The 27,998-nt window shown below is 39.7% G+C and overlaps 1 protein-coding gene across 1 annotated transcript in view; it reads left to right on the top strand.

The window, feature by feature from the left end:
* The window catches only part of LOC134651931 (E3 ubiquitin-protein ligase RNF144A), a 171,185-nt gene that overhangs the window by 19,649 nt on the left and 123,538 nt on the right, over nucleotides 1–27,998 (top strand). Inside the window, exon 2 of the mRNA XM_063507048.1 lies at nucleotides 23,486–23,526. The gene's annotated coding sequence lies outside the window, so the exon portion shown is untranslated. The remainder of the gene's footprint in view (nucleotides 1–23,485; nucleotides 23,527–27,998) is intronic.

The following is a 27,998-nucleotide window of genomic DNA, read 5'->3' as shown; positions in this document are numbered from 1 at the left end:
GATTTTCCAGTTTTATTTTTTTCCGGAAAATCTCTTTTGATCGCCCGCAAATGACCTATCTATCTCGAATAAGCATGGTCTGCTGACATCGTTCTGCAAGTGGCATCGTAAGGACCCGATTCTGACTATTTTTTTCAGCCGTCGACTTATGAGCATAAGTTGAGTAATTCAGATTTTTACATTTTATTTTTTTCCAGTAAATCTGTTTAGAACGCCCGCAAATGACCTATCAATCTTGAATCAGTATGGTCTTCTGACATCGTCCTGCAAGTGGCATCGTAAGGACCCGATTCTGACTATTTTTTTCAGCCGTCGACTTAGGAGCATAAGTTGAGTTAATCCGATTTTAATGTTTTATCTTTTTCCGGTAAATCTGTTTAGAACGCCCGCAAATGACCTATCTATCTTGAATAAGCATGGTCGGCTAGCATCGTTCTGCAAGTGGCATCGTAAGGACCCGATTCTGACAATTTTTTTCAGCCGTCGACTTAGGAGCATAAGTTGAGTTATTCTGATTTACAAGTTTTATTTTTTCCGGTGAATCTATTTCGAACGCCCGCAAATGACCTATCTATCTCGAATAAGCATGGTCTGCTGACATCGTTCTGCAAGTCGCATCGTAAGGACCCGATTCTGACTATTTTTTTCAGCCGTTGACTTAGGAGCATAAGTTGAGTTATTCTAATATTTAAGTTTTTTTTTTCTAGAAAATCTGTTTATAACGCCCGCAAATGACCTATCTATCTTGAATCTGTATGGTCTTCTGACGTCGTCCTGCAAGTGGCGTCGTAAGGACCCGATTCTGACTATTTTTTTCAGCCGTCGACTTAGGAGCATAAGTTGAGTAATTCAGATTTTTAAATTTTTTTTTTTCCGGTAAATCTGTTTAGAACGCCCGCAAATGACCTATTAATCTTGAATCAGTATGGTCTGCTGACATCGTCCTGCAAGTGGCATCATAAGGACCCGGTTCTGACTATTTTTTTCAGCCGTCGACTTAGAGCATAAGTTGAGTTGTTCCGATTTTCAAGTTTTATTTTTTTCCGGTAAATCTGTTTAGAACGCCCGCAAATGACCTATCTAACTCGAATAAGCATGGTGTGCTGACATCTTTCTGCAAGTGGCATCGTAAGGACCCGATTCTGACTTTTTTTTTCAGCAGTCGACTTAGGAGCATAAGTTGAGTTATTCCGATTTTCAAGTTTTATTTTTTTCCGGTGAATCTATTTCGAACGCCCGCAAATGACCTATCTATCTCGAATAAGCATGGTCTGCTGACATCGTTCTGCAAGTGGCATCGTAAGGACCCGATTCTGACTATTTTTTTCAGCCGTCGACTTATGAGCATAAGTTGAGTAATTCAGATTTTTACATTTTATTTTTTTCCGGAAAATCTGTTTAGAACGCCCGCTAATGACCTATCAATCATGAATCAGTATGGTCTGCTGACATCGTCCTGCAAGTGGCATCGTAAAGACCAGATTCTGACTATTTTTTTCAGCCGTCGACTTAGGAGCATAAGTTGAGTAATTCAGATTTTTACATTTTATTTTTTTCCGGTAAATCTGTTTCGAACGCCCGCAAATGACCTATTTATCTTGAATCAGTATGGTTTTCTGACGTCGTTCTGCAAGTAGCATCGTAAGGAACAGATTCGGACTATTTTTTTCAGCCTTCGCCTTAGGAGCATAAGTTGAGTTATTCAGTGTTTCCAGTTTTATTTTTTTCCGGAAAATCTCTTTTGATCGCCCGCAAATGACCTATCTATCTCGAATAAGCATGGTCTGCTGACATCGTTCTGCAAGTGGCATCGTAAGGACCCCATTCGGACTATTTTTTTTAGCCGTCGACTTAGGGAGCATAAGTTGAGTAATTCAGATTCTCAAATTTTATTTTTTTCCGGCAAATCTGTTTTGATCGCCCGCAAATAACCTATCTATCTTGAATCAGTATGGTCTACTGACGTCGTCCTGCAAGTGGCATCGTAAGGACCCGATTCGGACTATTTTTTTTAGCCGTCGACTTAGAAGCATAAGTGAGTAATCCATATTTTCAAGTTTTATTTTTTTCCGGTAAATCTGTTTCGAACGCCCGCAAATGACCTATTTATCTTGAATCAGTATGGGATTCTGACGTCGTCCTGCAAGTGGCATCGTAAGGACCCGATTCGGACTATTTTTTTCAGCCGTCGCCTTAGGAGTATAAGTTGAGTTATTCCGATTTTCAAGTTTAATTTTTTTCCGGCAAATCTGTTTTGATCGCCCGCAAATCACCTATCTATCTTGAATCAGCATGGTCTGCTGACGTCGTTCTGCAAGTGGCATCGTAAGGACCCGATTCTGACTATTTTTTTCAGCCATCGACTTAGGAGCATAAGTTGAGTTATTCAGATTTTCCAGTTATATTTTTTTCCGGAAAATCTCTTTTGATCGCTCGCAAATGACCTATCTATCTCGAATAAGCATGTTCTGCTGACATCGTTCTGCAAGTGGCATCGTAAGGACCCGATTCGGACTATTTTTTTCAGCCGTCGACTTAGGAGCGTAAGTTGAGTTATTCAGATTTTCCAGTTTTACTTTTTCCGGTAAATCTGTTTAGAACGCCCGCAAATGACCTATCTATCTCGAATAAGCATGGTCTGCTGACGTCGTTCTGCAAGTGGCATCGTAAGGACCCGATTTCTGACTATTTTTTTCAGCCGTCGACTTAGGAGCATAAGTTGAGTTATTCTGATTTTCAAGTTTTATTTTTTTCCGGTGAATCTATTTCGAACTCCCGCAAATGACCTATCTATCTCGAATAAGCATGGTTTGCTAACATCGTTCTGCAAGTGGCATCGTAAGGACCCGATTCTGACTATTTTTTTCAGCCGTCGCCTTAGGAGCATAAGTTCAGTTATTCAGATTTTCCAGTTTTATTTTTTTCTGGAAAATCTCTTTTGATCGCTCGCAAATGACCTATCTATCTCGAATAAGCATGTTCTGCTGACATCGTTCTGCAAGTGGCATCGTAAGGACCCGATTCGGACTATTTTTTTCAGCCGTCGCCTTAGGAGCATAAGTTGAGTAATTCAGATTTTTACATTTTATTTTTTTCCGGTAAATCTGTTTAGAACGCCCGCTAATGACCTATCAATCATGAATCAGTATGGTCTGCTGACATCGTCCTGCAAGTGGCATCGTAAGGACCAGATTCTGACTATTTTTTTCAGCCGTCGACTTAGGAGCATAAGTTGAGTAATTCAGATTTTTACATTTTATTTTTTTCCGGTAAATCTGTTTCGAACGCCCGCAAATGACCTATTTATCTTGAATCAGTATGGTTTTCTGACGTCGTTCTGCAAGTGGCATCGTATGGACCAGATTCGGACTATTTTTTTCAGCCTTCGCCTTAGGAGCATAAGTTGAGTTATTCAGTGTTTCCAGTTTTATTTTTTTCCGGAAAATCTCTTTTGATCGCCCGCAAATCCCCTATCTATCTCGAATAAGCATGGTCTGCTGACATCGTTCTGCAAGTGGCATCGTAAGGACCCCATTCGGACTATTTTTATTAGCCGTCGACTTAGGGAGCATAAGTTGAGTAATTCAGATTCTCAAATTTTATTTTTTTCCGGCAAATCTGTTTTGATCGCCCACAAATAACCTATCTATCTTGAATCAGTATGGTCTTCTGACGTCGTCCTGCAAGTGGCATCGTAAGGACCCGATTCGGACTATTTTTTTTAGCCGTCGACTTAGAAGCATAAGTGAGTAATCCATATTTTCAAGTTTTATTTTTTTCCGGTAAATCTGTTTCGAACGCCCGCAAATGACCTATTTATCTTGAATCAGTATGGGATTCTGACGTCGTCCTGCAAGTGGCATCGTAAGGACCCGATTCGGACTATTTTTTTCAGCCGTCGCCTTAGGAGCATAAGTTGAGTTATTCCGATTTTCAAGTTTAATTTTTTTCCGGCAAATCTGTTTTGATCGCCCGCAAATCACCTATCTATCTTGAATCAGTATGGTCTTTTGACGTCGTCCTGCAAGTGGCATCGTAAGGACCCGATTCGGACTATTTTTTTTAGCCGTCGACTTAAGAGCATAAGTTGAGTTATTCCGATTTTCAAGTTTTATTTTTTTCCGGTAAATCTGTTTAGAACGCCCGCAAATGACCTATCTATCTCGAATAAGCATGGTCTGCTGACGTCGTTCTGCAAGTGGCATCGTAAGGACCCGATTTCTGACTATTTTTTTCAGCCGTCGACTTAGGAGCATAAGTTGAGTTATTCTGATTTTCAAGTTTTATTTTTTTCCGGTGAATCTATTTCGAACGCCCGCAAATGACCTATCTATCTCGAATAAGCATGGTTTGCTGACATCGTTCTGCAAGTGGCATCGTAAGGACCCGATTCTGACTATTTTTTTCAGCCGTCGCCTTAGGAGCATAAGTTGAGTTATTCAGATTTTCCAGTTTTATTTTTTTCCGGAAAATCTCTTTTGATCGCTCGCAAATGACCTATCTATCTCGAATAAGCATGTTCTGCTGACATCGTTCTGCAAGTGGCATCGTAAGGACCCGATTCGGACTATTTTTTTCAGCCGTCGACTTAGGAGCGTAAGTTGAGTTATTCAGATTTTCCAGTTTTATTTTTTTCCGGCAAATCTCTTTTGATCGCCCGCAAATGACCTATCTATCTCGAATAAGCATGGTCTGCTGACATCGTTCTGCAAGTGGCATCGTAAGGACCCGATTCTGACTATTTTTTTCAGCCGTCGACTTATGAGCATAAGTTGAGTAATTCAGATTTTTACATTTTATTTTTTTCCAGTAAATCTGTTTAGAACGCCCGCAAATGACCTATCAATCTTGAATCAGTATGGTCTTCTGACATCGTCCTGCAAGTGGCATCGTAAGGACCCGATTCTGACTATTTTTTTCAGCCGTCGACTTAGGAGCATAAGTTGAGTTAATCCGATTTTAATGTTTTATCTTTTTCCGGTAAATCTGTTTAGAACGCCCGCAAATGACCTATCTATCTTGAATAAGCATGGTCGGCTAGCATCGTTCTGCAAGTGGCATCGTAAGGACCCGATTCTGACAATTTTTTTCAGCCGTCGACTTAGGAGCATAAGTTGAGTTATTCTGATTTACAAGTTTTATTTTTTCCGGTGAATCTATTTCGAACGCCCGCAAATGACCTATCTATCTCGAATAAGCATGGTCTGCTGACATCGTTCTGCAAGTCGCATCGTAAGGACCCGATTCTGACTATTTTTTTCAGCCGTTGACTTAGGAGCATAAGTTGAGTTATTCTAATATTTAAGTTTTTTTTTTCTAGAAAATCTGTTTATAACGCCCGCAAATGACCTATCTATCTTGAATCTGTATGGTCTTCTGACGTCGTCCTGCAAGTGGCGTCGTAAGGACCCGATTCTGACTATTTTTTTCAGCCGTCGACTTAGGAGCATAAGTTGAGTAATTCAGATTTTTAAATTTTTTTTTTTCCGGTAAATCTGTTTAGAACGCCCGCAAATGACCTATTAATCTTGAATCAGTATGGTCTGCTGACATCGTCCTGCAAGTGGCATCATAAGGACCCGGTTCTGACTATTTTTTTCAGCCGTCGACTTAGAGCATAAGTTGAGTTGTTCCGATTTTCAAGTTTTATTTTTTTCCGGTAAATCTGTTTAGAACGCCCGCAAATGACCTATCTAACTCGAATAAGCATGGTGTGCTGACATCTTTCTGCAAGTGGCATCGTAAGGACCCGATTCTGACTTTTTTTTTCAGCAGTCGACTTAGGAGCATAAGTTGAGTTATTCCGATTTTCAAGTTTTATTTTTTTCCGGTGAATCTATTTCGAACGCCCGCAAATGACCTATCTATCTCGAATAAGCATGGTCTGCTGACATCGTTCTGCAAGTGGCATCGTAAGGACCCGATTCTGACTATTTTTTTCAGCCGTCGACTTATGAGCATAAGTTGAGTAATTCAGATTTTTACATTTTATTTTTTTCCGGAAAATCTGTTTAGAACGCCCGCTAATGACCTATCAATCATGAATCAGTATGGTCTGCTGACATCGTCCTGCAAGTGGCATCGTAAAGACCAGATTCTGACTATTTTTTTCAGCCGTCGACTTAGGAGCATAAGTTGAGTAATTCAGATTTTTACATTTTATTTTTTTCCGGTAAATCTGTTTCGAACGCCCGCAAATGACCTATTTATCTTGAATCAGTATGGTTTTCTGACGTCGTTCTGCAAGTAGCATCGTAAGGAACAGATTCGGACTATTTTTTTCAGCCTTCGCCTTAGGAGCATAAGTTGAGTTATTCAGTGTTTCCAGTTTTATTTTTTTCCGGAAAATCTCTTTTGATCGCCCGCAAATGACCTATCTATCTCGAATAAGCATGGTCTGCTGACATCGTTCTGCAAGTGGCATCGTAAGGACCCCATTCGGACTATTTTTTTTAGCCGTCGACTTAGGGAGCATAAGTTGAGTAATTCAGATTCTCAAATTTTATTTTTTTCCGGCAAATCTGTTTTGATCGCCCGCAAATAACCTATCTATCTTGAATCAGTATGGTCTACTGACGTCGTCCTGCAAGTGGCATCGTAAGGACCCGATTCGGACTATTTTTTTTAGCCGTCGACTTAGAAGCATAAGTGAGTAATCCATATTTTCAAGTTTTATTTTTTTCCGGTAAATCTGTTTCGAACGCCCGCAAATGACCTATTTATCTTGAATCAGTATGGGATTCTGACGTCGTCCTGCAAGTGGCATCGTAAGGACCCGATTCGGACTATTTTTTTCAGCCGTCGCCTTAGGAGTATAAGTTGAGTTATTCCGATTTTCAAGTTTAATTTTTTTCCGGCAAATCTGTTTTGATCGCCCGCAAATCACCTATCTATCTTGAATCAGCATGGTCTGCTGACGTCGTTCTGCAAGTGGCATCGTAAGGACCCGATTCTGACTATTTTTTTCAGCCATCGACTTAGGAGCATAAGTTGAGTTATTCAGATTTTCCAGTTATATTTTTTTCCGGAAAATCTCTTTTGATCGCTCGCAAATGACCTATCTATCTCGAATAAGCATGTTCTGCTGACATCGTTCTGCAAGTGGCATCGTAAGGACCCGATTCGGACTATTTTTTTCAGCCGTCGACTTAGGAGCGTAAGTTGAGTTATTCAGATTTTCCAGTTTTACTTTTTCCGGTAAATCTGTTTAGAACGCCCGCAAATGACCTATCTATCTCGAATAAGCATGGTCTGCTGACGTCGTTCTGCAAGTGGCATCGTAAGGACCCGATTTCTGACTATTTTTTTCAGCCGTCGACTTAGGAGCATAAGTTGAGTTATTCTGATTTTCAAGTTTTATTTTTTTCCGGTGAATCTATTTCGAACTCCCGCAAATGACCTATCTATCTCGAATAAGCATGGTTTGCTAACATCGTTCTGCAAGTGGCATCGTAAGGACCCGATTCTGACTATTTTTTTCAGCCGTCGCCTTAGGAGCATAAGTTCAGTTATTCAGATTTTCCAGTTTTATTTTTTTCCGGAAAATCTCTTTTGATCGCTCGCAAATGACCTATCTATCTCGAATAAGCATGTTCTGCTGACATCGTTCTGCAAGTGGCATCGTAAGGACCCGATTCGGACTATTTTTTTCAGCCGTCGCCTTAGGAGCATAAGTTGAGTAATTCAGATTTTTACATTTTATTTTTTTCCGGTAAATCTGTTTAGAACGCCCGCTAATGACCTATCAATCATGAATCAGTATGGTCTGCTGACATCGTCCTGCAAGTGGCATCGTAAGGACCAGATTCTGACTATTTTTTTCAGCCGTCGACTTAGGAGCATAAGTTGAGTAATTCAGATTTTTACATTTTATTTTTTTCCGGTAAATCTGTTTCGAACGCCCGCAAATGACCTATTTATCTTGAATCAGTATGGTTTTCTGACGTCGTTCTGCAAGTGGCATCGTATGGACCAGATTCGGACTATTTTTTTCAGCCTTCGCCTTAGGAGCATAAGTTGAGTTATTCAGTGTTTCCAGTTTTATTTTTTTCCGGAAAATCTCTTTTGATCGCCCGCAAATCCCCTATCTATCTCGAATAAGCATGGTCTGCTGACATCGTTCTGCAAGTGGCATCGTAAGGACCCCATTCGGACTATTTTTATTAGCCGTCGACTTAGGGAGCATAAGTTGAGTAATTCAGATTCTCAAATTTTATTTTTTTCCGGCAAATCTGTTTTGATCGCCCACAAATAACCTATCTATCTTGAATCAGTATGGTCTTCTGACGTCGTCCTGCAAGTGGCATCGTAAGGACCCGATTCGGACTATTTTTTTTAGCCGTCGACTTAGAAGCATAAGTGAGTAATCCATATTTTCAAGTTTTATTTTTTTCCGGTAAATCTGTTTCGAACGCCCGCAAATGACCTATTTATCTTGAATCAGTATGGGATTCTGACGTCGTCCTGCAAGTGGCATCGTAAGGACCCGATTCGGACTATTTTTTTCAGCCGTCGCCTTAGGAGCATAAGTTGAGTTATTCCGATTTTCAAGTTTAATTTTTTTCCGGCAAATCTGTTTTGATCGCCCGCAAATCACCTATCTATCTTGAATCAGTATGGTCTTTTGACGTCGTCCTGCAAGTGGCATCGTAAGGACCCGATTCGGACTATTTTTTTTAGCCGTCGACTTAAGAGCATAAGTTGAGTTATTCCGATTTTCAAGTTTTATTTTTTTCCGGTAAATCTGTTTAGAACGCCCGCAAATGACCTATCTATCTCGAATAAGCATGGTCTGCTGACGTCGTTCTGCAAGTGGCATCGTAAGGACCCGATTTCTGACTATTTTTTTCAGCCGTCGACTTAGGAGCATAAGTTGAGTTATTCTGATTTTCAAGTTTTATTTTTTTCCGGTGAATCTATTTCGAACGCCCGCAAATGACCTATCTATCTCGAATAAGCATGGTTTGCTGACATCGTTCTGCAAGTGGCATCGTAAGGACCCGATTCTGACTATTTTTTTCAGCCGTCGCCTTAGGAGCATAAGTTGAGTTATTCAGATTTTCCAGTTTTATTTTTTTCCGGAAAATCTCTTTTGATCGCTCGCAAATGACCTATCTATCTCGAATAAGCATGTTCTGCTGACATCGTTCTGCAAGTGGCATCGTAAGGACCCGATTCGGACTATTTTTTTCAGCCGTCGACTTAGGAGCGTAAGTTGAGTTATTCAGATTTTCCAGTTTTATTTTTTTCCGGCAAATCTCTTTTGATCGCTCGCAAATGACCTATCTATCTCGAATAAGCATGGTCTGCTGACGTCGTTCTGCAAGTGGCATCGTAAGGACCCGATTCTGACTATTTTTTTCAGCCATCGACTTAGGAGCATAAGTTGAGTTATTCTGATTTTCAAGTTTTATTTTTTTCCGGTGAATCTATTTCGAATGCCCGCAAATGACCTATCTATCTCGAATAAACATGGTCTGCTGACATCGTTCTGCTAGTCGCATCGTAAGGACCAGATTCTGACTATTTTTTTCAGCCGTTGACTTAGGAGCATAAGTTGAATTATTCTAATATATAAGTTTTTTTTTTCTAGAAAATCTGTTTATAACGACCGCAAATGACCTATCTATCTTGAATCTGTATGGTCTTCTGACGCCGTCCTGCAAGTGGCGTCGTAAGGACCCGATTCTGACTATTTTTTTCAGCCGTCGACTTAGGAGCATAAGTTGAGTAATTCAGATTTTCAAGTTTTATTTTTTTCCGGTGAATATATTTCGAACGCCCGCAAATGACCTATCTATCTTGAATAAGCATGGTCTGCTGGCATCGTTCTGCAAGTGGCATCGTAAGGACCCGATTCTGACTATTTTTTTCAGCCGTCGACTTAGGAGCATAAGTTGAGTTATTCCGATTTTCAAATTTTAATTTTTTTTGGGAAAACTGTTTTGATCGCCCGCAAATGACCTATTTATCTTGAATCAGTATGGTTTTCTGACATCGTTCTGCAAGTGGCATCGTAAGGACCCGATTCGGAATATTTTTTTCAGCCGTCGCCTTAGGAGCATAAGTTGAGTTATTCAGATTTTCCAGTTTTATTTTTTTCCGGAAAATCTCTTTTGATCGCCCGCAAATCCCCTATCTATCTCGAATAAGCAGGGTCTGCTAACATTGTTCTGCAAGTGGCATCGTAAGGACCCGATTCGGACTATTTTTTTTTAGCCGTCGACTTAGGGAGCATAAGTTGAGTAATTCAGATTCTCAAATTTTATTTTTTTCCGGCAAATCTGTTTTGATCGCCCGCAAATCACCTATCTTGAATCAGTATGATCTTCTGACGTCGTCCTGCTAGTGGCATCGTAAGGACCCGATTCGGACTATTTTTTTAGCCGTCGACTTAAGAGCATAAGTTGAGTTATTCCGATTTTCAAGTTTTATTTTTTTCCGGTAAATCTGTTTAGAATGCCCGCAAATGACCTATCTATCTCGAATAAGCATGGTCTGCTGACGTCGTTCTGTAAGTGGCATCGTAAGGACCCGATTCTGACTATTTTTTTCAGCCGTCGACTTAGGAGCATAAGTTGAGTTATTCTGATTTTCAAGTTTTATTTTTTTCCGGTGAATCTATTTCGAACGCCCGCAAATGACCTATCTATCTCGAATAAGCATGGTTTGCTTACATCGTTCTGCAAGTGGCACCGTAAGGACCCGATTCGGACTATTTTTTTTAGCCGTCGACTTAGGGAGCATAAGTTGAGTAATTCAGATTCTCAAATTTTATTTTTTTCCGGCAAATCTGTTTTGATCGCCCGCAAATCACCTATCTATCTTGAATCAGTATGGTCTTCTGACGTCGTCCTGCAAGTGGCATCGTAAGGACCCGATTCGGACTATTTTTTTTAGCCGTCGACTTAAGAGCATATGTTGAGTTATTCCGATTTTCAAGTTTTATTTTTTTCCGGTAAATCTGTTTAGAACGCCCGCAAATGACCTATCTATCACGAATAAGCATGGTCTGCTGACGTCGTTCTGTAAGTGGCATCGTAAGGACCCGATTCTGACTATTTTTTTCAGCCGTCGACTTAGGAGCATAAGTTGAGTTATTCTGATTTTCAAGTTTTATTTTTTTCCGGTGAATCTATTTCGAACGCCCGCAAATGACCTATCTATCTCGAATAAGCATGGTTTGCTTACATCGTTCTGCAAGTGGCATCGTAAGGACCCGATTCAGACTATTTTTTTCAGCCGTTGCCTTAGGAGCATAAGTTGAGTTATTCAGATTTTCCAGTTTTATTTTTTTCTGGAAAATCTCTTTTGATCGCCCGCAAATGACCTATCTATCTCGAATAAGCATGGTCTGCTGACGTCGTTCTGCAAGTGGCATCGTAAGGACCCGATTCGGACTATTTTTTTCAGCCGTCGACTTAGGAGCGTAAGTTGAGTTATTCAGATTTTCCAGTTTTATTTTTTTCCGGCAAATCTGTTTCGAACGCCCGCAAATGACCTATCTATCTCGAATAAGCATGGTCTGCTGACATCGTTCTGCAAGTGGCATCGTAAGGACCCGATTCTGACTATTTTTTTCAGCCGTCGACTTAGGAGCGTAAGTTGAGTTATTCAGATTTTCCAGTTTTATTTTTTTCCGGCAAATCTGTTTCGAACGCCCGCAAATGACCTATCTATCTCGAATAAGCATGGTCTGCTGACATCGTTCTGCAAGTGGCATCGTAAGGACCCGATTCTGACTATTTTTTTCAGCCGTCGACTTAGGAGCATAAGTTGAGTAATTCAGATTTTTAAATTTTATTTTTTTCCGGTAAATCTGTTTAGAACGCCCGCAAATGACCTATCTATCTCGAATAAGCATGGTTTGCTTACATCGTTCTGCAAGTGGCATCGTAAGGACCCGATTCAGACTATTTTTTTCAGCCGTTGCCTTAGGAGCATAAGTTGAGTTATTCAGATTTTCCAGTTTTATTTTTTTCCGGAAAATCTCTTTTGATCGCTCGCAAATGACCTATCTATCTCGAATAAGCATGGTCTGCTGACATCGTTCTGCAAATGGCATCGTAAGGACCCGATTCTGACTATTTTTTTCAGCCGTCGACTTAGGAGCATAAGTTGAGTAATTCAGATTTTTAAATTTTATTTTTTTCCGGTAAATCTGTTTAGAACGCCCGCAAATGACCTATCTATCTCGAATAAGCATGGTCTGCTGACGTCGTTCTGCAAGTGGCATCGTAAGGACCCGATTCTGACTATTTTTTTCAGCCATCGACTTAGGAGCATAAGTTGAGTTATTCTGATTTTCAAGTTTTATTTTTTTCCGGTGAATCTATTTCGAACGCCCGCAAATGACCTATCTATCTCGAATAAGCATGGTCTGCTGACATCGTTCTGCAAGTCGCATCGTAAGGACCCGATTCTGACTATTTTTTTCAGCCGTTGACTTAGGAGCATAAGTTGAATTATTCTAATATTTAAGTTTTTTTTTTCTAGAAAATCTGTTTATAACGCCCGCAAATGACCTATTTATCTTGAATCTGTATGGTCTTCTGACGCCGTCCTGCAAGTGGCGTCGTAAGGACCCGATTCTGACTATTTTTGTCAGCCGTCGACTTAGGAGCATAAGTTGAGTAATTCAGATTTTCTAGTTTTATTTTTTTCCGGTGAATATATTTCGAACGCCCGCAAATGACCTATCTATCTTGAATAAGCATGGTCTGCTGGCATCGTTCTGCAAGTGGAATCGTAAGGACCCGATTCTGACTATTTTTTTCAGCCGTCGACTTAGGAGCATAAGTTGAGTTATTCCGATTTTCAAATCTTAATTTTTTTTGGGAAATCTGTTTTGATCGCCCGCAAATGACCTATTTATCTTAAATCAGTATGGTTTTCTGACATCGTTCTGCAAGTGGCATCGTAAGGACCCGATTCGGAATATTTTTTTCAGCCGTCGCCTTAGGAGCATAAGTTGAGTTATTCAGATTTTCCAGTTTTATTTTTTTCCGGAAAATCTCTTTTGATCGCCCGCAAATCCCCTATCTATCTTGAATAAGCAGGGTCTGCTAACATCGTTCTGCAAGTGGCATCGTAAGGACCCGATTCGGACTATTTTTTTTAGCCGTCGACTTAGGGAGCATAAGTTGAGTAATTCAGATTCTCAAATTTTATTTTTTTCCGGCAAATCTGTTTTGATCGCCCGCAAATCACCTATCTTGAATCAGTATGATCTTCTGACGTCATCCTGCTAGTGGCATCGTAAGGACCCGATTCGGACTATTTTTTTAGCCGTCGACTTAAGAGCATAAGTTGAGTTATTCCGATTTTCAAGTTTTATTTTTTTCCGGTAAATCTGTTTAGAATGCCCGCAAATGACCTATCTATCTCGAATAAGCATGGTCTGCTGACGTCGTTCTGTAAGTGGCATCGTAAGGACCCGATTCTGACTATTTTTTTCAGCCGTCGACTTAGGAGCATAAGTTGAGTTATTCTGATTTTCAAGTTTTATTTTTTTCCGGTGAATCTATTTCGAACGCCCGCAAATGACCTATCTATCTCGAATAAGCATGGTTTGCTTACATCGTTCTGCAAGTGGCATCGTAAGGACCCGATTCGGACTATTTTTTTTAGCCGTCGACTTAGGGAGCATAAGTTGAGTAATTCAGATTCTCAAATTTTATTTTTTTCCGGCAAATCTGTTTTGATCGCCCGCAAATCACCTATCTATCTTGAATCAGTATGGTCTTCTGACGTCGTCCTGCAAGTGGCATCGTAAGGACCCGATTCGGACTATTTTTTTTAGCCGTCGACTTAAGAGCATATGTTGAGTTATTCCGATTTTCAATTTTATTTTTTTCCGGTAAATCTGTTTAGAACGCCCGCAAATGACCTATCTATCACGAATAAGCATGGTCTGCTGACGTCGTTCTGCAAGTGGCATCGTAAGGACCCGATTCTGACTATTTTTTTCAGCCGTCGACTTAGGAGCATAAGTTGAGTTATTCTGATTTTCAAGTTTTATTTTTTTCCGGTGAATCTATTTCGAACGCCCGCAAATGACCTATCTATCTCGAATAAGCATGGTTTGCTTACATCGTTCTGCAAGTGGCATCGTAAGGACCCGATTCAGACTATTTTTTTCAGCCGTCGCCTTAGGAGCATAAGTTGAGTTATTCAGATTTTCCAGTTTTATTTTTTTCCGGAAAATCTCTTTTGATCGCCCGCAAATGACCTATCTATCTCGAATAAGTATGGTCTGCTGACGTCGTTCTGCAAGTGGCATCGTAAGGACCCGATTCGGACTATTTTTTTCAGCCGTCGACTTAGGAGCGTAAGTTGAGTTATTCAGATTTTCCAGTTTTATTTTTTTCCGGCAAATCTGTTTCGAACGCCCGCAAATGACCTATCTATCTCGAATAAGCATGGTCTGCTGACATCGTTCTGCAAGTGGCATCGTAAGGACCCGATTCTGACTATTTTTTTCAGCCGTCGACTTAGGAGCATAAGTTGAGTAATTCAGATTTTTAAATTTTATTTTTTTCCGGTAAATCTGTTTAGAACGCCCGCAAATGACCTATCAATCTTGAATCAGTATAGTCTGCTGACATCGTCCTGCAAGTAGCATCGTAAAGACCCGATTCTGACTATTTTTTTCAGCCGTCGACTTAGGAGCATAAGTTGAGTAACTCAGATTTTTAAATTTTATTTTTTTCCGGTAAATCTGTTTAGAACGCCCGCAAATGACCTATCAATCTTGAATCAGTATGGTCTGCTGACATCGTTCTGCAAGTGGCATCGTAAGGACCCGATTCTGACTATTTTTTTCAGCCGTCGACTTAGGAGCGTAAGTTGAGTTATTCTGATTTTCAAGTTTTATTTTTTTCAGGTGAATCTGTTTCGAACGCCCGCAAATGACCTATCTATCTCGAATAAGTATGGTCTGCTGACATCGTTCTGCAAGTGGCTTCGTAAGGACCCGATTCTGGCTATTTTTTTCTGCCGTCGACTTAGGAGCATAAGTTGAGTTATTCAGATTTTCATGTTTTATTTTTTCCGACAAAACTGTTTTGAATGCCCGCAAATGACCTATCTATCTCGAATAAGCATGGTCTGCTGACATCGTTCTGCAAGTGGCATCGTAAGGACCCGATTCTGACTATTTTTTTCAGCCGTCGACTTAGACACATTACTTGCCTCGGCTGGCCCATATATATGAATTTTTAGATTTTTTTTTACGGCATATCTAATGAGATCCTATCGATTTTAATGCCTGAACAAAAGTGAACTAACGTCGCCCGATGACTTCACATAGTTAGTTTGACTGATTTCGAGGTGGGGTGGTTAGCGTGAAGACAGCCACCCCACTTTAAAAAAAATAAAAAATGAAGGAATCGGGTCCAAACGATTCCAATGCCTGAACAATCATGAACTAACGAATATCTTGCTATCTAGACCAAAAAAACTTGCAAAAAGTGGTATGGGGTGGCTAGCGTGAAGACAGCCACCCCCATAGAATAAAAAAATATAAAACTACGGAAATCCTTTAATCTGTTTTGAGCGCCCGCATGTTACTATACTGTCTGGGCTATAGATCGTCTATAGATGCTGATTTAGGGCATATAATCGTTATTATCTGTGTCGATTGCTAGTTACGCCTACTTACTGACTAGTATCTCGGCTAGCCAATATGAATTTTTCGATTTTATTTTTTTATAGCAAATCTAATGAGATCCTAACGATTTTAATGCCTGAACAAACGTGAACTAACGTCGCCCGATGACTTCACGTAGTTAGTTTGACTGATTTCGGGGTGGGGTGGTTAGCGTGAAGACAGCCACCCCACTTTAAAAAAAAATAAAAAAATGAAGGAATCGGGTCCAAACGATTCCAATGCCTGAACAATCATGAACTAACGAATATCTTGCTATCTAGACCAAAAAAACTTGCAAAAAGTGGTATGGGGTGGCTAGCGTGAAGACAGCCACCCCCATTTTGTTTTTAAAAAAAATCGATGTTGGAATCGGGTCCTTACGGTTTTACCTACTGAACAAACGTGAACTAACGATGAACTAACGATATAGATATGCCATTTGCGGGCAAACGATATGGGGTGGTCAACTTCACGAGCATGGCGGTGTGACACCGCTACAACCCGATTGGTTGTTGACTGCGCATCACGCGCGCCCGGCCGCGCGATTGGTCGCAACTAGTTGCGTTAGACTGCACGAATTCGTGAGTGACACCGCTGAACTAGTACCATTTTTAGTACACGTAAGGCCTGTCCTGAGATATATATATATATACGTCAATGCTTCAACCAGTCGTAAACGCAGTAAAACGGTAGACCGACAAGTGAAACAGTTAGTTTAAAGTATTTTTGCACCGTGCACCGCTGCGCCCTGTAGAAAGCGCAGTGAAAGTCGCCCGGCCGGATCGGCTTATGTCCTGCGATACCGATTGGAAAGCCCGAAAACGTGTATCTGCAATGGCACGGCAAGATTTGCGCAGATATAGTCCGGCTAATTCAATATTTCGTAGGTAACAAGCCAAGTTCAAAAGAAAAAAGAACTGGCGACGCAGCGGCCGTGTGTTACACCATTTGGAGCCACTTTTAACCCCTGCGTAACCCATAATCTATTAAACATAATAGTACATTACATACCTAGGGAGGTGAATTCATGAATGCCCCAGATCGGCCATAAATATGCGATCTGCGGCTTTACGAATTACCGGCCGTGGTTTGTCTAAAGTTTTACGTCTTGCCTTGGCTAGGAAGACTTCCTAGCCAAGGCATTCCATCGCACTTAGTGCGATCCCACTTACGGGCCTAGGGTGACGTAAACATATGAAATTCAAATCCTGAACTTTAATTACACCCCAAGCAAACTAGAACTTGGCACCCATATAGATCTCAATTCTTTTTCCGGCGAAGTCAACAACGACGAATATTCTTAATATTGAACTTGGCTCTCATTTCACATTTTTGTTTTTGATGGGATCAAACTTTCGTCAGTGGGGCGACAGTGGCGACACATGATCAGTTCGAGCATTCTCGGCTCCGTTCGGCTCAACATTGCTACGAGGAATTATTAGGGTTGGCACGACTTGACGTCCCTTTGCGTGGACAACCACAGATAAGATAATGACTTGAATTTTGACAACCCTAAATAGCCGAAAGGGATAGTGCCATACATTAGAAATCGAATTCGTCCTTCGTCTCTGAATCGCTGTCAAAGTTGTGTTGTCGCGTTTATGTCAAAAAGACGTTTAAGGTTCCGTCACACAGGCGTGTTTTCCGGGCGGGGCGTGAACGGGGCGCGCCACTTTAACATATAAAACGCTCACGCTCCACCCGGAAAATGCGCCTGTGTGACGGTAAATTCTCACACGGATTAAAGATCACGTGTTACTAAACAAAAACGTTAATGATAATCCTTAATGAAAAAAAAACTTTTAGTAACAAGTTCTTATTCTTGTTATTAGGGGCTATATAAGGCTCTATAGCCTATGTATCACTGCGACCATACACGTAACACTGTAACAAGTTTCTAAATATGAAAAACTGACGGATAAAACTGTTCGAATTTAATACCTGAGACTTTAGTTCCAAAAATAAAAATGATTTTAAGATATTCTGACGACAGTTTAATTCCGTCAGTTCCATTTTAAGAATTGTATTATAAAAGAAACAAAACTTTAATAGGGCTTTTAAAATTCCTTTTATTTCTGGAATTTACGGCCCTTGAACATGAACAGTCGTCTTTCCTTATTAAAACCAATTAAAATAACAAAATTAATACCTTGTTTTTTGCATAACGATATTTTACCAAAAACCGGTTTCATATAAATTACGGTGTAAATTACAAGATGCCCGTGCCGATTGTTTTTGTTCGCTTCAATCGTGCGAATTTATGGATTCCTGTACTTAATTTAAGCTCTAAAGGCTTCGGCACACAGACGCGTTTTCCGGGCGGGGCGTGAGCGGGGCGTGAGCGTTTTGTATGTAAAAGCGGCGCGCCTGGCTCACGCCGCGCCCGGAAAACGCGCCTGTGTGTCGAAGCTTTAAGATAAACTTTTTTTAAACAAGCCTTAAAACTGCGTTTCCACCAGAGGATGCGTCGTGAGGGATGTATTATTTGTCAAGAATACTCGTACTTTCGCTCACTCTCTTGTTAATTCCTATGACCTATCCTTAAAATCCACCCATAAGATTCGAAGGCATTGTTATTTGCAACAGGGATGTTGCGGATGCAGATTTTTTGACATCCGCGGATGCGGATGCGGATGTCAAGATTAGGTACTTAGAAAACGTCAAATATTACATTTTTAGTATTTTTTTATTAAAAAAAAAATGAAACTTTTAGTATTTGAGCAAGAATATAGGTGCGTTATATTTAATAAACAGTAACTTCGCCGACTTCATAATTATTAATTAACAAAGAAAAATATGAATGTCAGGAAAAATATTCGGAAATCAGGAATTTTGTCAGGAAATTCTAAATTTGTATCTGGTAACCCTAAACTCACGGCAATTGGAACTGAAACGTTTGCAGCGCCATCTGTTTATATCTTTGCGCGTTTATCCCCATTGGATACGCGGTGACCTCGCTTTAACCTCTAGCCGCCCAGAGGCCTATAAAAAGTCTCCTATTCTGTTGTAATTTGAATCCTTTCTTGACAAATCAAAATTGCATTTGCCTTGGCAAGTTTTGATGTCTGGGCAGAAAGAGGCTTTTCCACTTACCAACTCTCTATTATTAGCCAATATGCAATTAATCCTGTTACCACAAATCTGTCCTAATTATTAGATTAACGGTACGGTCAGCAAACAAGGTTGTTCCATTATCCTCCTAACCTCTTAGTATTGGTAAAGTAATTGTGTCGCTGACCGAATCTGGCGTGTTTCTTTCAATAGCGTCAATTGACACGTTTATGTAAGTATGCTGTTTACCTTCACTGTTAATATTGTTTGTTTTTGACGTGATAACGTCTTATAAATCGATGACATTCGATGAACACCCGTAGCATGCACGAAAAAGTGTCACGTTGTGGACAGATCTCCATGCTAACGTATAAAAGTATGCAATTTATCATCATGTTTTCTTAAGGCTTCGGCACACAGGCGCGGCGTGAGCGGGGCTCGCCGCTTTTACATACAAAACGCTCACATCCCGCTCACGCCCCGCCCGGAAAACGCGCCTGTGTGACGAAGCCTATATGACGTTATCGCGCAAAATTATCATCCGTAAACCGACTTTACAGACAACCATTTTATTTTTGTCTATGGCAAAACGTTCACAAGAATTGTTGGTGATAATGGTGCTCACAATAAAAGCTGGCAGTAAAGGGAAGAAGAAAAACAGTTTATTTTCTAAAAGTTACAGACGTATTTAAAGTCCCCTGCCGCGTCTGTCTGTGTGTTTGTTTGTTCGCGATAAACTGAAAAACTACTGAACGGATAGTCATGCGGCTTTTACCTATCAATAGAGTGATTATTGAGGAAGGTTTAGGTAATATATAATTTACCAAATATATAATTTGTTATGGGTTTATGTAACCCCTGCGAAGCCGGGGCGAGTCGCTAGTCTATATTAATACATATTATAAATGCGAAAGTTACTAATACCTCCTCACCACGGTTGACGATCGAAGGTATTTTTGGCATGTGGTTTAAAACTTAATAGTTATTAAAAAAACATTAATTTAATAGTTATATTGCCAAAACTGCGATTACTCACGAAACCATAGCACATAGGTACAGCAAAATGCTGAGTAAAAAAAATATTACGTGACTTTTTTAGAAATCACGTTATTTCGTAAATTACGTTCTAGTATCAGATTAAAATGTGCTTTTGTAATATATATATTGTTGAGAACACATAATAACGATATATATTATACGGTCTGTATTTCTCAATTCAGCGTGCACATGGCTCCGTTATACGACTGCTGGCTGTACATTCTTAAGATTTACGACTTTCAGCGACAAAATGACCTCGGTGCGGTCCCTAGCTGCTTCTAAAAAGTACTTACCAGTTAATATCTATAAAATATACCTACGTACGGGTTCGGCACTATCATGAATAATGACATTACTTTGAAGAAATATCATTTTTATTGATAGTGTAGGGATTGGCATGAAGGAATGACAAAGGTTTGTCAAAGGACTGTCTCATTTCAAACATAGACACAAAGAATCATACTATACTATCTTTGTCTTACACTAGTACTAGCACCCAAAAGAAAAGGATGAATATAGTATGAGTACTTTTTGGTTCTTATTTACTGACAAATTGGTTTGACCAACTTTAAATAACTTGCTTCAGTATTTGAGTCAAAGTAATGCTACTTCAGTCAACCTCAGTACTTTTTGTACCGAGTCTGACTGAAATAGCAAGACACGTTCGTACGTTTCCATGAAAATACAATGGAATATAATTATGCACTACATCTGTACTACTTTATTCTCTTAACGAGAGAAGATAATTTTGCTAGTTTAAGAAAACTTCATCTATTCATAGAGAACCCGTTAGCAATGCAATGAAACTCGCCTGGGAATGCATGCACCCATTGCACCCACGTAATGCATAAGCAAGCAGCTCTCTAATGCTTAGAGCACTCGTTCATTCTACTTTACACTTAACTTACAAGATTTATTCTTTCTAGGTTTCTAAACCACACCCATACCGTATAAATACTGGTTGCTTACAAAAAGTACGATTTATGTTATCCTACAACTTTGTAAGGATAAAGTACAGTCACCTGCAGAGATAGTTGACCCCTCATGCAAACAAATTACTATGCAGGGGGGTCAGTTCTCTCTGTAGCTGACTGTATCTACTACTACTGTTTTGGTGATATTTTAAAACATTGCATTTAAATTTTAAGTAGGTATTTAGAATTCATCATGTCGATGATGAAATCATTATTGTGGAAATGGGTCGGTTTATGGAAGATTGTCACATAATATATGTTTATTTATTGATTTATATTAATTTTGTCTTAGTAAGTATTCCTTATTTATATTTGTTATTTTTGAACATAATAAGCTGCAATCAAACCACAAATAAAGTAATTGACTTGACGACCTGAAAAACGCGTATAAAGCTACAAAAAAATAAACTAAAGAGGGTCGTATAAAAACAAGTTTTTATTGCACTCCCTCGAGTCTTGACTTTGGACGATGTACGTGTAACTAACCTTGGACGTTTTTGGACCAGTCGTAAACAACAATGTACCTATATTTATGTCCAGCAATTGTTAAGTATACGATAATAGGTACAGGCCATCGCGGACACGCCAATGTCCATTGTCCATAGTATTACGGAAATCGGAGGGTCTACCGCGAACATCGAAATTTGGTCATGTAGCCATAGTACAGAAATATTTCTTATATGTGCGCATTGTGCGCAAGTTAATTTCTTCGAGCAGTCAGCCAAAAATGCAATCATGGCAAAAACTTACAGGAAAAACTGGTAAGTAAAAAGTAATACCATGGTTGCAATAAAGAATTATGATTATGATTATGATAAATCCTGCCTGGGGCCCATTTCTCGAACGATATTAGTCTAATATTATTTGTGTGTTGTCATGGCAACCCATACGATTTGACAGTTCGTAGAGTAATAATATTAGTCTAATATCGTTCGAGAAATGGACCCCTGTCAAGTCGTATGGGGGCGTTTTTTTTTAAGTTGTCCCCTACACTTTTTTTTCAAATTTGGGATTTTTTATGTTATTTCTACTCAGAATCACGAGCTCTTTCTATCCTAATAGGAGAAAAAAAGTGTCCCAAATTTTCCATACATTCTTCGGTCTTTCCATTCCCCGACCGCCATACAAAGTCTATGAAAAATGGTGACGGATTGGAAATAAAAACCTTAGGACACTTTTTTTCTCCTACTAGGATAGAAAGAGCTCGTGATTCTGAGTAGAAATAACATAAAAAATCCCAAATTTGAAAAAAAGTCTAGGGGACAACTTTAAAAAAAACGCCCATGGGTTACCATGGCAACACACTAATAATATTAGACTAATACCGTCCGAGAAATGGAGTATGACTAAGCACTATTATAATACATATTATGATATTACCGTCGTTCCTTTGTACAGTCGCCACCAGATATATCGGAGCGGCTAAAGCGCTCACAAATATCTGAACACGCCTCTTGTCAGTGCGTTAGAGTGCGTGTTCAGATATTGTGAACACCTTGGCCGCTCCGATATATCTAAAGCCCTTGCTACACGGTCGCCGACAAGCCTACTAACCGTCTGACCTTGGTCTGTCCTTGGTATGTGGGTCCGTCTGAGTTGTCTGGCTAGACGGTGGCAGACCACAGTGTGTTCAGAACTCGCGGACGGACAACACGTACTGCAAGCGCACAAAATGGCCCGTAAACTTTCAGAAAGTTGGCGTGGCATTAGTACCTACTCACTTACTCAGTGGTGTATGGCCCTAAGGGCGGCGTATGCCACTCCTGGCGGATTGCATTTTGTTTTTCTTCCTTGACTTCTGGGGCGGCAAAACTTATTGGCCGGTGCGCCAAATTTCATAACCTACTCATACTAGTGCAATGACAAAAAAAATAAGTTTTTGTCAAAAATTTCATTTTTGGTACAAGCTTTTATCGCTGACTGTACTTTTCTTTCCACAGGCAACTAATACTCGTCGAGACAATTCTAAAAACTCCAAACACAATTAGGTCGCGTTGTTCTATCACAGGGTTGCTATGGCCACCTCCCGTCTCCATCATCAGATCAGCTCTATGGTACCATAATAATGCATTGTCACCCGACATATGTATGCAAATTTTCAGCTCTATCGGAAACTAGAAAGTGAGTCTAATTTAACTTGCAAGATTTGACCCGTACAAACATATTTACATACTTACATTAGGTATATTGCAAGTTAATAAAAAGCTTGTAAAAAAGAAAAGGGTATATGAATGAAACGCTGGCTCAGAAAACGGCATTTGTTGAGTCATTTCAACTTAATGAATTTGCTGGACTACGCTACTGGGACATACATAACTTTCTAAGAATGAAGAGGAAAGTATTTGATGAATTATTGCTACTGAGTACCCATGGCATGGCTATTAACCACACGAGCGCACACGGCGCGTCCTCCAAGCGAAATGGCCTAGTGCGGTTGGCGACGGGCGGCTACACGGTTCCGGACCGACCGCTCAGACCGCGGTCGCTGGCGCGCGCTCGCATGCCAAGGGCGTCCGGAGGTCAAACGAAATTTTGTTGGAAACTACTGTCTACACGGTCCGGGACGGACCAAGGCCACGCGGTCTGGGGGCTTGTCGGCGACCGTGTAGCAAGGGCTTAACGGCGACTGTACACCTTTGTCTTTGCACATACCAGTTACCATTTTAAATACCTCTGTTGTTGTGAAATCGATATTGTTCAGTTTAGTTCATCGACCATTGTACCGACTTCCTTGAATGAACATTGTTCAGATTGTTCTCTCTGTCTGTTGCAGGTGCGGAAGGGAGATAGACAAATCAGCTTTTCCTCATAATGGTATGTAACACATGCAATAATTCCTATATTACTACTGTTTGAATAAGTTAATATTATTATATTACACGCGTCGGTATATTAATTTTATGCAGACAAAGACCTTAATGGTTTATAAGTAACGCTATAAATGGCGACTATAATATTACTACACCTTATAAAACAAATCCCCCGCCGCGTCTGTCTGCGTGTATGTATGTTCGCGATAAACTCAAAAACTACTGATCGGATTTTCATGCGGTTTTCACCTATCAATAGAGTGATTCTTGAGGAAGGTTTATGTGTATAATTTGTTACGGTTTTGTGTTAACCGTGCGAAGCCGGGGCCGGTCGCTAGTACGTACTAAGTAGTAATAATAGTTAAATGACTTTGATATGACTTAAGCATGATGTCGTTTTAAAATGAGAGCATCATTTCTATTGTATTGGAGCGGTTTTAAGCGGCGGGTTCATATGAATTATGACTTTAAAGGGTTCATTTGACGGCGCGCGAACTCGTATACGATTTTAGTTACATTGCGGACCATTGAGGTGACATCAATTCAGCAGACCGATCAAATGACGCAATGTAATGAAACTCGCATGCGAGTTCTCGCACCGTCTAAGTGTAAGGCCTGAGTGGACGCTCGAGTTGGGCGTGCAGCAGGGCGGGGGGCCGTGCGGCGTGCATGTTTAAAGTGTTTAAACAAATGCAAACGTATAGGAGCGGCCTTAGTACGCTGCTGAAATTACTCCTGACCCCGACGCCACGCTGCACGCCCCGCCGAACGCTCCGTTTCGAGCGTCTACTCAGACCTTGCACTAAATGAGCCCTAATTTCCAAAACTGGCCAGTATTTTCGCTTAATAGTATTGCAACCTGCGACATCTACCGTACACAAGAAGCTATTATTTATTTATCCCATACCTGTTTGTTTCCAAAACAAGCTCCGTATTCGTTAATACCCTATTTTATTTAATACATTAATTATATGTTGAACGGCTGTATTTACTTGAGTTTCAATAACATATTATGTCTTTCTTACTATGTGATTACGAGGATTTAAATTAAACTAATATATCTCCATTATGAAAATGAGATGGGTCAATAAATAAAAATTGGCGGAACTCTCTAGATAATTTAAAAAATAATGGAATAGCAATAAGTAATTATTTCAAACTTGTATGGTTTATATTGGTTTGTGTTAAAACCGGTGTTGTGTACCGGTTTGAAATCTAATCGCGACTGGTTTTTATTTTGGCAAGCCCCGACACCAACACATTTGAATAACTAAACATTTGTATGGTTTCGTATTGGAAGATACCTTACAATTTACAATGTTTTATAATGTACATCATTAAATGATTAACCTTTGGATACCAAATACGTTTAGTCGTCACGAGTACTCGTAGACTAGACGAGAGTGTCTAACGTAGACTTAGACGTTAGCGTATATGTCAGTTTTGACAGCCGTGACCGTTAGCTTATGCTATCTAAAAATAAAAGCCGCTTATGCGCTTATCTTTTACTTACATCTAAAAGTCAAACACTATGTCAAAAGTCAGACATTATGTGATGCGTTATTTTATACTATGAAGTGATAGTTTGTTTATAATACATAATACGCGTATTGAGCCGGTGAAAGCTATTATATTATTGATGCAACTTTCAATTTTATACTTCCACTCTGTTGTGTAACGTGTGACAAAAAGTTCTTTATGATGAAGTGTGCTCACGAAGTCACGACATAATGTGGTCGTTCATCAACTGGTAATCTGGTATAGTTTTGTTAGCTAAACATTTAAAAATCGTTTTGAAATTCGCCATGTGTAGGTACACTCTTGAGGGGCTACCGCGAAAACCGAAATTCGCAAATTGCGGGTATCTTTCTCTTTTACTCCAATGAAGGTGTAATTAGAGAGAGAGACAGATGCCCGCAATTTGCGAACTTCGATTTTCGCGGTTATAGCTCTGAAATAATATGTACTACAAAATACATATAAATAAAATCGTATTAAAATCTACTCAGGTTCGATGACATTTGTTTTTTAAAGCTTATTATTTCGTAAATCATTTAGTAACGCTATATTTTATGTTTTTGTTTTTTTAAATATATTTTGTCGTCTTATACGTTTGTATGACTGCAAATTGATTGATTGAAATTTGATTGAAGAATGGTTTTCGAAGACCGGTTTAATTTTTGTGGTGATTTTACGTTAAAAAAAACTATGGGTCGACATGCTCAACAGTGACATTTTAATCAAATTTCACCTTTTATAGTACTAATATGATAACCTACTGATTTAAGCTACATACTACGGTCAGACAGGCAAAGCAATGAATAAGACTGTAGGAAGGTAGAGGGCCAATAGTACTCTCTCTAGGTGGGTCAGGTGGGTGTTATGCCTGGGGACCAAAGTCCACCGAGAGTTGGTCGGAAGTTGTATATATCGCAACTGGCATTTGAAATTCCGTAAGCGCGATGTAGGTTTGTACCAAATTGCGTTCTAGCTCCCTAACGCCATGTGTTAGATTGTTGTGGCACGACGTCGATAGAGACAGCTAGAGGAGACGCCACAAGACCGACGAGGCATGGCGGAACTATATCTGCTACTGATTCTTTATTGAACTCAAAAAACACTATAAAAGTGACAATTCAGGGGTCTACCGCGAAAACCGAAATTCGCAAATTGCGGGGATTTTTCTCGTGTACTCCAATGAAGGCGTAATTAGAGTAACAGAGACAGATGCCCGCAATTTGCGGGTTATTAGCCCTGTTGCCAAGTCTATGACGTGACTACGATTGTCAATGACAGCTCATTACGTCAAGGCACGGACTTGCACTTGTGGTTTGCGGTGGTTAAGTAAAGTATACCCCTGTTGTTAACTAACCATCGTGAACCTTATAGTGAAGACATAAGGTCCAAGTTAGTTAAATGTTGCCGTTATTATACATATGTATAGCGTGTGCTGTTTGTGTTCGAGGCTAACTTAATCATACTAATAAAGCGTCTTTTCGAATTATGTATGGTTGGTTATTGTGATAATGTTGTATTATTCGGTTGTCTATTTAAGTAACAAGGATTATTTTATTACAGTACATATGGTGCTACTTTACCGCCCTAGTGCGGTAATTAGCACAATACATGCCTATGTGCAAAATTTGAAGGGCCATATGTAATTATGTACCTTCAGGATAATTTCGAACCCTGTCAATACAAAATTTACAGTGACATAACAAAGTGACATGCAAATTAAGCAACATTTATAAATACATAGCCAATAACGGGGTAAAGACGAATGTAATTAATTAAAATACTCGTGTCTCTACCAACACTATAAATAGACTTGATTTGTAATTTATATTAATCACCACAGGCTTGATCATATCTTTATCTGAATAATTATCCTGCTTCCGTAAATTAGGCCAATTACCATATTATCATATTCTCATGAGAACTGTATTATTTCGCCTTGAAACGAGTAGACAATAGTATTGCCAATATAGCAACATTAGCAACTATAGGTGCTTAAATGTAGCAACTTTTGAATCCATTAGGCACCCAAATTTCCCAATAGGTAACTTTTTCCATACATTGAAGCACCCAAAAAATTGTTTACATAGCAATGTTTTGCCTAATTAGTGTAATTAGCATTTTTATTCCGAGTTGGCAACTGCATGGCCGGCTATGAATGCAACAGGTATGCGACAAACGTGATGTAAGCTTTGCTGCAACATCTTATCTAAATATAATAGGTACAAAACCGTTGATACAGGATGTTTTGTCCGAATATATACACGGTGCGGTAGCTAAACAATAACTGCATTCCCGTTGCCAGGGAGGTTTTGGGATTATACTGAGCAACTTTTACTATGGGACCGACCACGAAAATATCTATCTATCTATTTCAGTATAATTCCAAAACCTCCCTGGCAACAGGAAAGCAGTTATTTTTAGTCACCCTGTAAAGCAGAGGGAACATCAAACACTGTATAATATAAGAGGCATTTGCTCTTAGAAACCGTGTCAACCATGAGAAGCCGGTTTTGGACATAATAAACTATTTAATATACGATTTTTTTCCTTTGTTCCTATTGTGACGCTCGTAAATCGTAAACAAAACTATTTTGGCAATTTCCATTGGTGTCCATGTAAATTTTCCATAATAACGTAGGGGGCTATTCATGAATTACGTCATTTCAAAAAGGGGGGGGGGGGGGTCTGGACACCGGATGATGGTAGCATGACGTAGGAGGAAACGGGGTCATTCGAAGCATGATTTTTGGAGGATTTTAGGGGGGGGAGGGGGCAAAAAATCGTCAAAAATAGATGACATAATTTATGAACAGCCCCTAGGTTGCATTCATCGCTGAATATGAGTGCAAAGTCAAAAGGGGACTATACGTTTGTATGGAGAAGTTGTTGTCCCATTTGAACACGCTGAAAAAAATTATGTAAACCAAATAAAATGCATTTGAACAGTCATGTGTAAAA

Source organism: Cydia amplana, chromosome 11 (genome assembly GCF_948474715.1).
Source record: "Cydia amplana chromosome 11, ilCydAmpl1.1, whole genome shotgun sequence".
NCBI lineage: Eukaryota > Metazoa > Arthropoda > Insecta > Lepidoptera > Tortricidae > Cydia > Cydia amplana.
This window is presented reverse-complemented; position numbering and strand designations above follow the sequence as displayed.